Source organism: Spermophilus citellus (genome assembly GCF_964194105.1).
Source record: "Spermophilus citellus genome assembly, chromosome: 9".
Lineage (NCBI taxonomy): Eukaryota > Metazoa > Chordata > Mammalia > Rodentia > Sciuridae > Spermophilus > Spermophilus citellus.
In genome coordinates, this window is record NC_138191.1 from 37,869,144 (window position 1) to 37,883,593 (window position 14,450).

The following is a 14,450-nucleotide window of genomic DNA, read 5'->3' on the forward strand; positions in this document are numbered from 1 at the left end:
CCCCTTTCCATGAAAGTGTTTCTCGTCAGTCACTGCTTAGGGCTAAATCAAGAGGAAAAAAAACATAGAGAGAGAACGTGAAACTACTTTATTGTGTCAAGTTTCAAGAAGCTAGCACAAACCCTGTTGGAATTAGAGTTCCAAATACATCTATCAATATAGGAGAAAACAGAGTGAAACCTAAAAATTCAAACTGCTACTGGAAATGAACGCTTCAACAAAGAAGAACGAAATTTGGGGAACCAAGTTGGCTTAGTGTACTGATCATTACCTGAAAGTATCATCCAGTTTGGGTGAAAAAATATTTGCTGGGATTTCTGAAAATTCATAAGTTTTGGAAGCTTGGCAACCCCTTTCCATGAAAGTGTTTCTCACCAGTCACTGCTTACATCAAGAGGAAACAAAACATAGAGATAGAACGTGAAACTACTTTATTGAGTGAAGTTTCAAGAAGCTAGCACAAACCGTGTTGGATTTAGAGTTCCAAATACATCTATCAATATAGGAGAAAACAGAGTGAAACCTAAAAATTCAAACTGCTACTGGAAATGAACGCTTCAACATAGAAGAACGAAATTTGGGGAACCAAGTCGGCTTAGTGTACTGATCATTACCTGAAAGTATCATCCAGTTTGGGTGAAAAAATATTTGCTGAGATTTCTGGAGATTTGTAGTTTTTGGAAGCTTGGCAAACCCTTTCTATGAAAGTGTTTCTCGGCAGGCACTGATTAGGGCTACATCAAGAGAAAACACAACGTAGAGGTAGAATTTGAAACTACTTTATTGTTTCAAGTTTCAAGAAGCTAGCACAAACCGTGTGGGATTTAGAGTTCCAAATACATCTATCAATATACTAGAAGACAGAGTGAAACCTAAAAATTCAAACTGTTACTGGAAACGAACGCTTCAACATAGAAGAAGAAATTTGGGGAACCAAGTCGCCTTAGTGTACTGATCATTACCTGAAAGTATCATCCAGTTTGGGTGAAAAAATATTTCCTGGGATTTCTGGAAATTCATAAGTTTTGGAAGCTTGGCAACCCCTTTCCATGAAAGTGTTTCTCGCCAGTCACTGCTTAGGGCTATATCAAGAGGAAACAAAACACCAAGATAGAACCTGAAACTACTTTATTGTGTCAAGTTTCAAGAAGCTAGCACAAACCGTGTTGGATTTAGAGTTCCAAATACATCTATCAATATAGGAGAAAACAGAGTGAAACCTAAAAATACAAAGTGTTAGTAGAAACGAACGCTTCAACATAGAAGAATGAAATTTGGGGAACCAAGTTGGCTTAGTGTACTGATCATTACCTGAAAGTATCATCCAGTTTGGGTGAAAAAATACTTGCTGAGATTTCTGGAGATTCGTAATTTTAGGAAGCTTGGCAACCCCTTTCCATGAAAGGTTTTCTCACCAGTCACTGCTTAGGGCTACTTCAAGAGGAAACAACACATAGAGATAGAACGTGAAACTGCTTTATTTTGTCAAGTTTCAAGAAGCTAGCACAAACCGTGTTGGATTTAGAGTTCCAAATACATCTATCAATATAGGAGAAAACAAGGTGAAACCTAAAAATTCAAACTGTTACTGGAAATGAACGCTTCAACATAGAAGAACGAAATTTGGGGAACCAAGTCGGCTTAGTGTACTGATCATTACCTGAAAGTATCATCAAGTTTGGGTGAAAAAATATTTGCTGGGATTTCTGGAGATTCGTAATTTTTGGAAGCTTGGCAACCCCTTTCCATGAAAGTGTATCTCGACAGTCACTGCTTAGGGCTAAATCAAGAGGAAACAAAACATAGAGATTGAACCTGAAACTACTTTATTGTGTCACGTTTCAAGAAGCTAGCACAAACCGTGTTGTATTTAGAGTTCCAAATACATCTACCAATATAGGAGAAAACAGAGTGAAACCTAAAAATTCAAACTGTTACTGGAAATGAAAGCTTCAACATAGAAGAAGGAAATTTGGGGAACCAAGTCGGCTTAGTGAACTGATCATTACCTGTAAGTATCATCCAGTTTGGGTGAAAAAATATTTGCTGAGATTTCTGGAGATTCGTAGTTTTTGGAAGCTTGGCAACCCCATTCAATGAAAGTGTTTCTCGCCAGTCAATGCTTAGGGCTACATCAAGAGGAAACAAAACGTAGAGGTCGAATTTGAAACTACTTTATTGTTTCAAGTTTCAAGAAGCTAGCACAAACCGTGTTGGATTTAGAGTTCCAAATACATCTATCAATATAGGAGAAAACAGAGTGAAACCTAAAAATTCAAACTGTTACTAGAAACGAACGCTTCAACATAGAAGAATGAAATTTGGGGAACCAAGTTGGCTTAGTGTACTGATCATTACCTGAAAGTATCATCCAGTTTGGGTGAAAAAATATTTGTTGAGATTTCTGGAGACTCGTAATTTTTGGAAGGTTGGCAACCCCTTTTACCTGAATGTGTCATCAAGATTGGGTGAAAAAATGTGTGCTGAGGTTTCAGGAAACTGGTCGTTTTTTTGAAGCTTGACAACCCCTTTCCATAAAAGTGGTTTGCACCAGTCTCTGCTTAGGGCTACATCAATAGGAAACAAACCATAGAGATAGAACTTGGAACTACTTTATTGTGTAAAGTTTCAAAGAGCTAGCACAAACCGTGTTTGATTTAGACTTCCAACTACATGTATCCATATAGGAGAAATCAGAGTGAAACCTAAAATTTAAACTGTTACTGCAACCGAACGGTTTAACCTAGGAGAACGAAATTTGGTGAGTCAAAAGGGATTGGTGTTCTGATCATTACCTGAAAGTGTCATCAAGATTGGGTGAAAAAATGTGTGCTGAGGTTTCAGGAAACTCGTAGTTTTTTGGAAGCTTGGCAACCCCTTTCCATGAAAGTGATTTGCGCCAGTCTCTGCTTAGTGCTACTTCAATAGGAAACAAACCATAGAGATAGAACTTGGAACTACTTTATTGTGTCAAGTTTCAAAGAGCTAGCACAAACCGTGTTTGATTTAGAGTTCCAACTACATGTATCCATATAGGAGAAAACACAGTTAAATCTAAAAATTAAAACTGTTACTGCAAACAAACGCTTTAACCTAGAAGAACGAAGTGTGGTGAACCAAGTGGGGTTGAGGTACTGATCATCACCGGAAAGTGTCATCAAGATTGGGTGAAAACATGTGTTCTGAGATTTCAGGAAACTCGTATTTTTTTGTAAGCTTGGCAACCCCTTTACATGAAAGTGATTTGCACAAGTCTCTGCTTAGGGCTACATCAATAGGAAACAAACCATAGAGTTAGAACTTGGAACTACTTTATTGTGTCAAGTTTCAAAGAGCTAGCAAAAACCGTGGTTGATTTAGAGTTCCAACTACATGTATCCATATAGGAGAAATCAGAGTGAAACCTAAAAATTAAAACTGTTACTGCAAACAAACACTTTAACCTACAAGAACGAAATTTGGTGAACCAAGTTGGGTTGAGGTACTCATCATCACCTGAAAGTGTCATCAAGATTGGGTGAAAAAATGTGTGCTGAGATTTCAGGAAACTCGTAGTTTTTTATAAGCTTGGCAAACCCTATCCATGAAAGTGATTTGCGCCAGTCTCTGCTAAGGGCTACATCAATAAGAAACAAACCATAGCGATAGAACTTGGAACTACTTTATTGTGTCAAGTTTCAAAGAACTAGCACAAACCATGTTTGATTTAGAGTTCCAACTACATGTATCCATATAGCAGAAAACAGAGTGAAACCTAAAAATTAAAACTGTTGGGGGACAGTAGAGGATATGAAAGGTAGCAGAATACAACAGTCACTAATATGGCAGTATGTAAAAATGTGATGTGTAACCAATGTGATTCTGCAATCTGTATTTGGGGTAAAAATGGGAGTTCATAACCCACTTGATTCTAATGTATGTAATATGATTTGTCAAGAGCTTTGTAATGTTGTGAACATCCAATAAAAAAAAATTAAAAAAAAACCTGTTACCTCAAACGAACGGTTTAACCTAGAAGAGCGAAATTTGGTGAGCCAAGTGGGGTTGGGGTACTGATCATCACCTGAAAATGTCATCAAGATTGGGTGAAAAAATGTGTGCTGAGATTTCAGGAATCTCGTAGTTTTTTGGAAGCTTGGAAACCCTTTTCCATGAAAGTGATTTGCGCTGGTCTCTGCTTAGGACTACATCAATAGGACACAAACCATAGAGATAGAACTTGGAACTATTTTATTGTGTCAAGTTTCAAAAAGCTAGCACAAACCGTGTTTGATTTAGAGTTCGCACTACATATCCATGTAGGAGAAAACAAAGTGAAAACTAAAAATTAAAACTGTTACTGTAAACGAATGGTTAAACCTAGAAGAACGAAATTTGGTGAGCCAAGTGGGACTGGGGTACTGATCAATACCTGAAAGTGTCATCAAGATTGGGTGAAAAAATGTGTGCTGAGATTTCAGGAAACTCGTATTTTTTTGTAAGCTTGGCAACCCCTTTACATGAAAGTGATTTGCACAAGTCTCTGCTTAGGGCTACATCAATAGGAAACAAACCATAGAGGTAGAACTTGGAACTACTTTATTGTGTCAAGTTTCAAAGAGCAAGCACAAACCGTGGTTGATTTAGTGTTCCAACTACATGTATCCATATAGGAGAAAACAGAGAGAAACCGAAAAATTAAAACTGTTAGTGTAAAAAACAATTTACCTAGAAAAACGAAATTTGGTGAAACAAGTGGGGTTGAGGTACTGATCATCACCTGAAAGTGTCATCAAGATTGGGTGAAAAAATGTGTGCTGAGATTTCAGGAAACTCGTAGTTTTTTATAAGCTTGGCAAACCCTTTCCATGAAAGTGATTTGCGCCAGTCTCTGCTTAGGGCTACATCAATAAGAAACAAACCATAGAGATAGAACTTGAAACTACTTTATTGTGTCAAGTTTCAAAGAACTAGCAGAAACCATGTTTGATTTAGTGTTCCAACTACATGTATCCATATAGCAGAAAACAGAGTTAAACCTAAAAATTAAAACTGTTGGGGGATAATAGAGGATAGGAAAATAGAAGAATACAACAGTTACTAATATGGCAGTATGTAAATTGTGATGTGTAACCGATGTGATTTTGTAATCTCCATTTGGGGTAAAAATCTGAGTTCATAACCCATTTGATTCTAATGTATGAAATAAGATTTGTCCAGAGATTTGTAATGTTGTGAACATCCAATAAAAAAACAATTAAAAAAAACTGTTACCTCAAACGTACGGTTTAACCTAGAAGAACGAAATTTGTTGAGCCAAGTGGGGTTGGGGTACTGATAATCACCTAAAAGTGTCATCAAGATTGGGTGAAAAATGTGTGCTGTGATTACAGGAAAATCGTAGTTTTTTGGAAGCTTGGCAAACCCTTTCCATGAAAGTGATTTGCGCCAGTCTCTGCTTAGGGCTACATCAATAGGAAAGAAATCATAGAGATAGAACTTGGAACTACTTATTGTGTCAAGTTTCAAAGAGCTAGCACAAACCATCTTTGATTTAGAGTTTCAAACACATGTATCCATATAGGAGAAAACAGAGTGAAACCTAAAAATTAAAACTGTTACTGCCAACGAACGGTTTAACCTAGGAGAACGAAATTTGGTGAGTCAAGTGGGATTGGTGTTCTGATCATTACCTGAAAGTGTCATCATGATTGGGTTAAAAAATGTGTGCTGAGGTTTCAGGAAACTCGTAGTTTTTTGGAAGCTTGGCAACCCCTTTCCATGAAAGTGATTTGCGCCAGTCTCTTCTTAGTGCTACTTCAATAGGAAACAAACCATAGAGATAGAACTTGGAACTACTTTATTGTGTCAAGTTTCAAAGAGCTAGCACAAGCCGTGTTTGATTTAGAGTTCCAACTACATGTATCCATATAGGAGAAAACAGAGTGAAACCTAAAAATTAAAACTGTTTACTGCAAACGAACTGTTTAACCTAAAAGAACAAAATTTGGTGAGCCAAGTGAGATTGGGGTACTGATCATTACCTGAAAGTGTCATCCAGATTGGGTGAAAAAATGTGTGCTGAGATTTCAGGAAACTCGTAGTTTTTTGGAAGCTTGGCAACCCCTTTCCATGAAAGTGATTAGCGCCAGTCTCTGCTTAGGACTACTACAATAGGAAACAAACCATAGAGAGAGAACTTGGAACTACTTTATTGTGTCAAGTTTCAAAGAGCTAGCACAAACCGTGTTTGATTTAGACTTTCAACTACATGTATCCATATAGGAGATAACAAAGTGAAATATAAAAATTAAAACTGTTACTGCAAATGAACGGTTTAACCTAGAAGAACGAAATTTGGTAAGCCAAGTGGCATTGGGGTAGTGATCATTACCTGAAAGTGTCATGAAGATTGGGTGAAAAAATGTGTGATGAGATTTCATTAAAATCATAATTTTTTGGATTCTTGGCAACCCCTTTCCTTGAAAGTGATTTGCGCCAGTCTCTGCTTAGGGTTACATCAATAGGAAGCAAACCATAAAGATAGAACTTGGAACTACTTTATTGTGTCAAGTTTCAAAGAGCTAGCACAAACCGTGTGTGATTTAGACTTCCAACTACATGTATGCATATAGGAGATAACTCAGTGAAACCTAAAAATTAAAACTGTTATTGCAAACGAACGGTTTAACCTAGAAGAACGAAATTTGGTGAGCCAAGTGGGATTGGGGTACTGATCATTACCTGAAAGTGTCATCCAGATTGGGTGAAAAAATGTGTGCTGAGATTTCAGGAAACTCGTAGTTTTTTGGAAGCCTGGCAACCCCTTTCCATGAAAGTGATTTGCGCCAGGCTCTGCTTAGGGCTACATCAATAGGAAACAAACCATAGAGATAGAACATGGAAGTACTTTATTGTGTCAAGTTTCACAGAGCTAGCACAAACCGTGTTTTATTTAGAGTTCCAACTACATGTATCCATATACGAGATAACTCAGTGAAACCTAAAAATTAAAACTGTTATTGCAAACGAACGGTTTAACCTAGAAGAACGAAATTTGGTGAGCCAAGTGGGATTGGGGTACTGATCATTACCTGAAAGTGTCATCGAGATTGGGTGAAAAAATGTGTGCTGAGATTTCAGGAAACTCGTAGTTTTTTGGAATCTTGGCAACCCCTTTCCATGAAAGTGATTAGTGCCGGTCTCGGCTTAGGGTTACATCAATAGGAAACAAACCATAGAGATAGAACTTGGAACTACTTTATTGTGTCAAGTTTCAAAGAGCTAGCACAAACCGTGTTTGATTTAGACTTCCAACTACATGTATCCATATAGGAGAAAACAGAGTGAAACCTAAAAATTAAAACTGTTACTGCAAAAGTACGGATTAACCTAGAAGAACGAAATTTAGTGACCCAAGTGGGATTGGGGTACTGATCGTTAGCTGAAAGTGTCATCGAGATTGGTTGAAAAAATGTGTGCTGAGATTTCAGGAAACTCGTAGTTTTTTGGAATCTTGGCAACCCCTTTCCAGGAAAGTGATTAGCGCCAGTCTCTGCTTAGGGCTACATCAATAGGGAACAAACCATAGAGATAGAACTTGGAACTACTTTATTGTGTCACGTTTCAAAGAGCTCGCACAAACCGTGTTTGATTTAGACTTCCAACTACATGTATCCATGTAGGAGAAAACAGAGTGAAAACTAAAAATTAAAAGTGTTACTGCAAACGAACGGTTTAACCTAGAAGAACGAAATTTGGTGAGCCAAGTGGGACTCGGGTACTGATCATTACCTGAAAGTGTCATCGAGTTTGGTTGAAAAAATGTGTGGTGAGATTTCAGGAAACTCGTAGTTTTTTGGAATCTTGGCAACCCCTTTCCATGAAAGTGATTAGCGCCAGTCTCTGCTTAGGGCTACATCAATAGGAAACAAACCAAAAAGATAGAACTTGGAACTACTTTATTGTGTCAAGGTTCAAAGAGCTAGCACAAACCGTGTTTGATTTAGACTTCCAACTACATGTATCCATATAGGAGAAAACAGAGTGAAACCTAAAAATAAAAACTGTTACTGCAAACGTACGGATTAACCTAAAAGAACGAAATTTGGTGTGCCAAGTGGTATTGGGGTACTGATCATTAGCTGAAAGTGTCATCGAGATTGGATAAAAAAATGTGTGCTGTGATTTCAGGAAACTCGTAGTTTTTTGGAATCTTGGCAACCCCTTTCCATGAAAGTGATTAGCGCCAGTCTCTGCTTAGGGCTACATCAATAGGAAACAAACCATAGAGATAGAACGTGGAACTACTTTATTGTGTCAAGTTTCAAAGAGCTAGCACAAGCCGTGTTTGATTTAGACTTCCAACTACATGTATCCGTATAGGAGAAAACAGAGTGAAAACTAAAAATTAAAAGTGTTACTGCAAACGAATGGTTTAACCTAGAAGAACTAAATTTGGTGAGACAAGTGGGATTGGGGTACTGATCATTTGCTGAAAGTGTCATCGAGATTGGTTGAAAAATGTGCGCTGAGATTTCATGAAACTCGTAGTTTTTTGGAAGCTTGGCAACCCCTTTCCATGAAAGTGATTAGCGCCAGTCTCTGCTTAGGGCTACATCAATAGGAAACAAACCATAGAGATAGAACTTGGAACTACTTTATTGTGTCAAGTTTCAAAGAGCTAGCACAAACCGTGTTTGATTTAGACTTCCAACTACATGTATCCGTATAGGAGAAAACAGAGTGAAACCTAAAATTTAAACTGTTACTGCAAACGAACGGTTTAACCTAGAAGAACGAAATTCGGTGAGCCAAGTGGGATTGGGGTACTGATCGTTACCTGAAAGTGTCATCAAGATTTGGTGAAAAAATGTGTGCTGAGATTTCATTAAACTCGTAGTTTTTTGGAATCTTGGCAACATCTTTCCATCAAAGTGATTTGCGCCAGTCTCTGTTTAGGGCTACATCAATAGGAAACAAACCATAGAGATAGAACTTGGAACTACTTTATTGTTTCAAATTTCAAAGAGCTAGCACAAACCGTGTTTGATTTAGACTTCCTACTACATGTATCCATATAGGAGAAAACAGAATGAAAGTTAAAATTTAAAACTGTTACTGTAAACGTACGGATTAACCTAGAAGAAAGAAATTTGGTGAGCCAAGTGGGATTGGGGTACTGATCATTACCTGAAAGTGTCTTCAAGATTGGGTGAAAACATGTGTGCTGAGATTTCAGGAAACTCGTAGTTGTTTGGAAGCTTGGAACCCCTTTCCATGAAAGTGATTTGCACCAGTCTCTGCTTCGGGCTACATCAATAGGAAACAAAGCATATAGATGGAACTTGGAACTATTTTATTGTGTCAAGTTTCAAAGAGCTAGCACAAACCGTGTTTGATTTAGACTTCCAACTACATGTATCCATATAGGAGAAACCAGAGTGAAAACTAAAAATTAAAACTGTTAGTGTAAACGTACGGATTAACCTAGAAGAAAGAAATTTGGTGAGCCAAGTGGGATTGGGGTACTGATCATTACCTGAAAGTGTCATCAAGATTGGGTGAAAACATGTGTGCTGAGATTTCAGGAAACTCGTAGTTGTTTGGAATCGTGGCAAATCTTTCCATGAAAGTGATTTGCGCCAGGCTCTGCTTCGTGCTACAACAATAGGAAAAAACCATAGAGATATAACGTGGAACTACTTTATTGTGTCAAGTTTCAAAGAGCTAGCACAAACGGTGTTTGATTTAGACTTCCAACTACATGTAACCATATAGGAGAAAACAGAGTGAAACCTAATAATTAAACCTTTACTGCCAACGTACGGATTAATCTAGAAGAACGAAATTTGGTGAGCCAAGAGGAATTGGGGTACTGATCATTACCTGAACGTGTCATCAAGATTGGGTGAAAACATGTGTGCTGAGATTTCAGGAAACTCGTAGTTGGTTGGAAGCTTGGAACCCCTTTCCATGAAAGTGATTTGCGCCAGTCTCTGCTTAGGGCTACATCAATAGGAAACAAACCATAGAGATAGAACTTGGAACTACTTTATTGTGTCAAGGTTCAAAGAGTAACCACAAACCGTGTTTGATTTAGAGTTCCAACTACATGTATCCATATAACAGATAACTCAGTGAAACCTAAAAATTAAAACTGTTACTGCAAATGAACGGTTTAACCGAAAAGAACAAAATTTGGTGAGCCAAGTTGGATTGGGGTACTGATCATTACCTGAAGTGTCATCAAGATTGGGTGAAAAAATATGTGCTGAGATTTCAGGAAACTGATAGTTTTTTGGAAGCCTGGCAACCCCTTTCCATTAAAGTGATTTGCGCCAGGCTTTGCTTAGTGCTACATCAATAGGAAACAAACCATAGAGATAGAACTTGGAACTACTTTATTGTGTCAAGTTTCAAAGACCTAGCACAAACCGTGTTTGATTTAGAATTCCAACTACATGTATCCATGTAGGAGATAACTCAGTGAAACCTAAAAATTAAAACTGTTACTACAAACGAACGGTTTAACCTAGAAGAACGAAATTTGGTGAGCCAAGTGGGATTGGGGTACTGATCGTTACCTGAACGTGTCATGAAAATTGGGTGAAAAAATGTGTGCTGAGATTTCATTAAACTCGTAGGTTTTTGGAATCTTGGCAACCCCTTTCCATGAAAGTGATAAGCGCCAGTCTCTGCATAGGGCTACATCAATAGGAAACAAAGCATAAAGATAGAACTTGGAACTAATTTATTGTATCAAGTTTCAAAGAGCTAGCACAAACCGTGTTTGATTTAGACTTCCAAATACAGGTATCCATATAGGAGAAAACAGAGTGAAACCTGAAAATTAAAAATGTTACTGTAAACGTACGTATTAACCTAGAAAAACGACATTTGGTGAGCCAAGTGGGATTTGAAACTTGACACAATAAAGTAGTTCCAAGTTCTATCTCTCTGGTTTGTTTCCTATTGATGTAGCCCTAAGCAGAGTCTGGTGCAAATCACTTTCATGGAAAGGGGTTCCTAGCTTCCAAACATCTACGTGTTTCCTGAAATCATAGCACACATGTTTTCAACCAATCTTGATGACACTTTCAGGTAATGATAAGTACCCCAATCCCACTTGGCTCACCAAATTTCGTTCTTCGAGGTTAATTCATTTGTTTACAGTAACAGTTTTAATTTTTAGGTTTCACTCTGTTTTCTCCTATATGGATACATGTAGTTGGCAGTCTAAATCAAACACGGTTTGTGCTAGCTCTTTGAAACTTGACACAATAATGTAGTTCCAAATTCTATCACTATGGTTTGTTTCCTATTGCTGTAGCAATAAGCAGAGCCTGGCGCAAATCACTTTCAAGGAAAGGGGTTGCCAAACTTCCTAAAAATTACGAGTTTCTTGAAATCTCAGCACACATTTTTTCACCCAATCTTGATGACACATTCAGGTAATGATCAGTACCCCAATCCCACTTGGCTCATCAAATTACGTTCTTCTAGGTTAAACCCTTCATTTGCAGGAACAGTTTAAATTTTTAGGTTTCACTCTTTTTTCTCCTATATGGATACATGTAGTTGGAAGTCTAAATCAAACACGGTTTGTGCTAGCTCTTTGAAACTTGACACAATAAAGTAGTTCCAAGTTCTATCTCTATGGTTTGTTTTCTGTTGATGTAGCACTAAGCAGAGCCTAGCGCAAATCCCTTTCATGGAGAGGGGTTGCCAACCTTCCAAAACACTACGAGTTTCCTGAAATCTCAGCACAAATTTTTTCACCCAATCATGATGACACTTTCAGGTAATGATCAGTACCCCAATACCACTTGGCTCACCAATTTCGTTCTTCTAGGGTAAACCGTTCGTTTGCAGAAACAGTTTTAATTTTTAGGTTTCACTCTGTTTTCTCCTATATGGATACATGTAGTTGGAACTCGAAATCAAACACGGTTTGGGCTAGCTCTTTGAAACTTTACAAAATAAAGTAGTTCCAAGTTCTATCTCTATGGTTTGTTTCCTATTGATGTAGGACTAACCAGAGACAGGCGCAAATCACTTTCATGGAAAGGGGTTGCCAAGCTTCCAAAAAACTACGAGTTTCCTGAAATCTCAGCACACATTTTTTTACCCAATCTTGATGACACTTTCAGGTAATGATCAGTACCCCAATCCCACTTGGCTCACCAAATTTATTTCTTCTAGGTTAAACCGTTCGTTTGCAGTAACAGTTTTAATTTTTAGGTTTCACTAGTTATTTCCTATATGGATAAATGTAGTTGGACCTCTAAATCAAACACGGTTTGTGCTAGCTCTTTGAAACTTGACACAATAAAGTAGTTCCATGTTCTGTCTCTATGGTTTGTTTCCTATTGATGTAGCCCTAATCAGAGACTGGCGCAAATCATTTTCATGGAAAGGGGTTCCAAGCTTCCAAATAACTATGAGTTTCCTGAAATCTCAGCACAAATGTTTTCACCCAATCTTCATGACACTTTCAGGTAGTGATCAAAACCCCTATCCCAATTGACTCACCAAATTTCATTCGTCTAGGTTAATCTGTACGTTTGCAGTAACAGTTTTCATTTTTATTTTTCACTCTGTTTTCTCCTATATGAATACATGTCGTTGGAACTCTAATTCAAACACGGTTTGTGCTAGCTCTTTGAAACTTGACACAATAAAGTATTTCCAGTTCTATCTCTATGGTTTGTTTCCTTTTGATGTAGCACTAAGCAGAGCCTAGCTCAAATCCCTTTCATGGAAAGGGGTTGCCAAGCTTCCAAAAAACTACGAGTTTCCTGAAATCTCAGTACAAATTTTTCACTCAATCTTGATGACACTTTCAGGTAAAGATCAGTACCCCAATCCCACTTGGCTCACCAAATTTCGTTCTTCTAGGGTAAACCGTTCGTTTGCATTAACAGTTTTCTTTTTTAGGTTTCACTCTGTTTTCTCCTATATGGATACAAATAGTTGGAACTCGAAATCAAACACGTTTTGTGCTTGCTCTTTGAAACTTTACAAAATACAGTAGTTCCAAGTTCTATCTCTATGGTTTGTTTCCTATTGATGTAGCACTAAGCAGAGACAGGCACAAATCACTTTCATGGAAAGGGGTTGCCAAGCTTCCAAAAAACTACGAGTTTCCTGAAATCTCAGCACACATTTTTTCACCCAATCTTGATGACACTTTCAGGTAATGATCAGTACCCCAGTCCCACTTGGCTCACAAAATTTCGTTCTTCTAGGTTAAACCGTTCATTTACAGTAACAGTTTTAATTTTTATGTTTCACTGAGTTATCTCCTATATGGATACATGTAGTTGGAAGTCTAAATCAAACACGGTTTGTGCTAGCTCTTTGAAAGTGGACACAATAAAGTAGTTCAAGTTCTATATCTCTGGTTTGTTTCCTATTGATGTAATCCTAAGCAGAGACTGGCACAAATCACTTTCATGGAAAGGGGTTCCATGCTCCCAAAAAACTACGAGTTTCCTGAAATCTCAGCACACATGTTTTCACCCAATCTTGATGACACTTTCAGGTAATGATAAGTACCCCAATCCCACTTGGCTCACCAAATTTCATTCGTCTAGGTTAATCCGTACGTTTGCAGTAACAGTTTTAATTTTTAGGTTTTACTCTGTTTTCTCCTATATGGATATATGTAGTGTAGTTGGAAGTCTAAATCAAACACGGTTTGTGCTAGCTCTTTGAAACTTGACACAATAAAGTAGTTCCAAGTTCTATCTCTCTGGTTTGTTTCCTATTGATGTAGCCCTAAGCAGAGACTGGCGCAAATCACTTTCATGGAAAGGGGTTGTCAAGCTACCAAAAAACTCTGAGTTTAATGAAATCTCAGCACACATTTTTTCACCCAATCTTGATGACACTTTCAGGTAACGATCAGTACCCCAATCCCACTTGGCTCACCATATTTCGTTCTTCTAGGTTAAACCGTTCGTTTGCACTAACAGTTTTAATTTTTGGTTTCACTCTGTTTTCTCGTACATGGATACATGTAGTTGGAAGTCTAAATCAAACACGGTTTCTGCTAGCTCTTTGAAACTTGACACAATATAGTAGTTCCAAGCTCTATCTTTATGGTTTGTTTCCTATTGATGTAGCCCTAAGCAGAGACTGGCGCAAATCACTTTCATGGAAAGGGGTTGCCAAGATTGAAAAAAATTATGAGTTTCCTGAAATCTCAGCACCTATTTTTTCACCCAACCTCGATGACACTTTCAGGTAATGATCAGTACCCCATTCCCACTTGGCTCACCAAATTTCATTCTTCTAGGTTAAACCGTTCATTTGCAGTAAGAGTATTAATTTTTATGTTTCACTGAGTTATCTCTTATATGGATACACGTAGTTGGAAGTCTAAATCAAACACGGTTTGTGCTAGCTCTTTGAAACTTGACACAATAAAGTAGTTACAAGTTCTCTCTCTATGGTTTGTTTCCTAT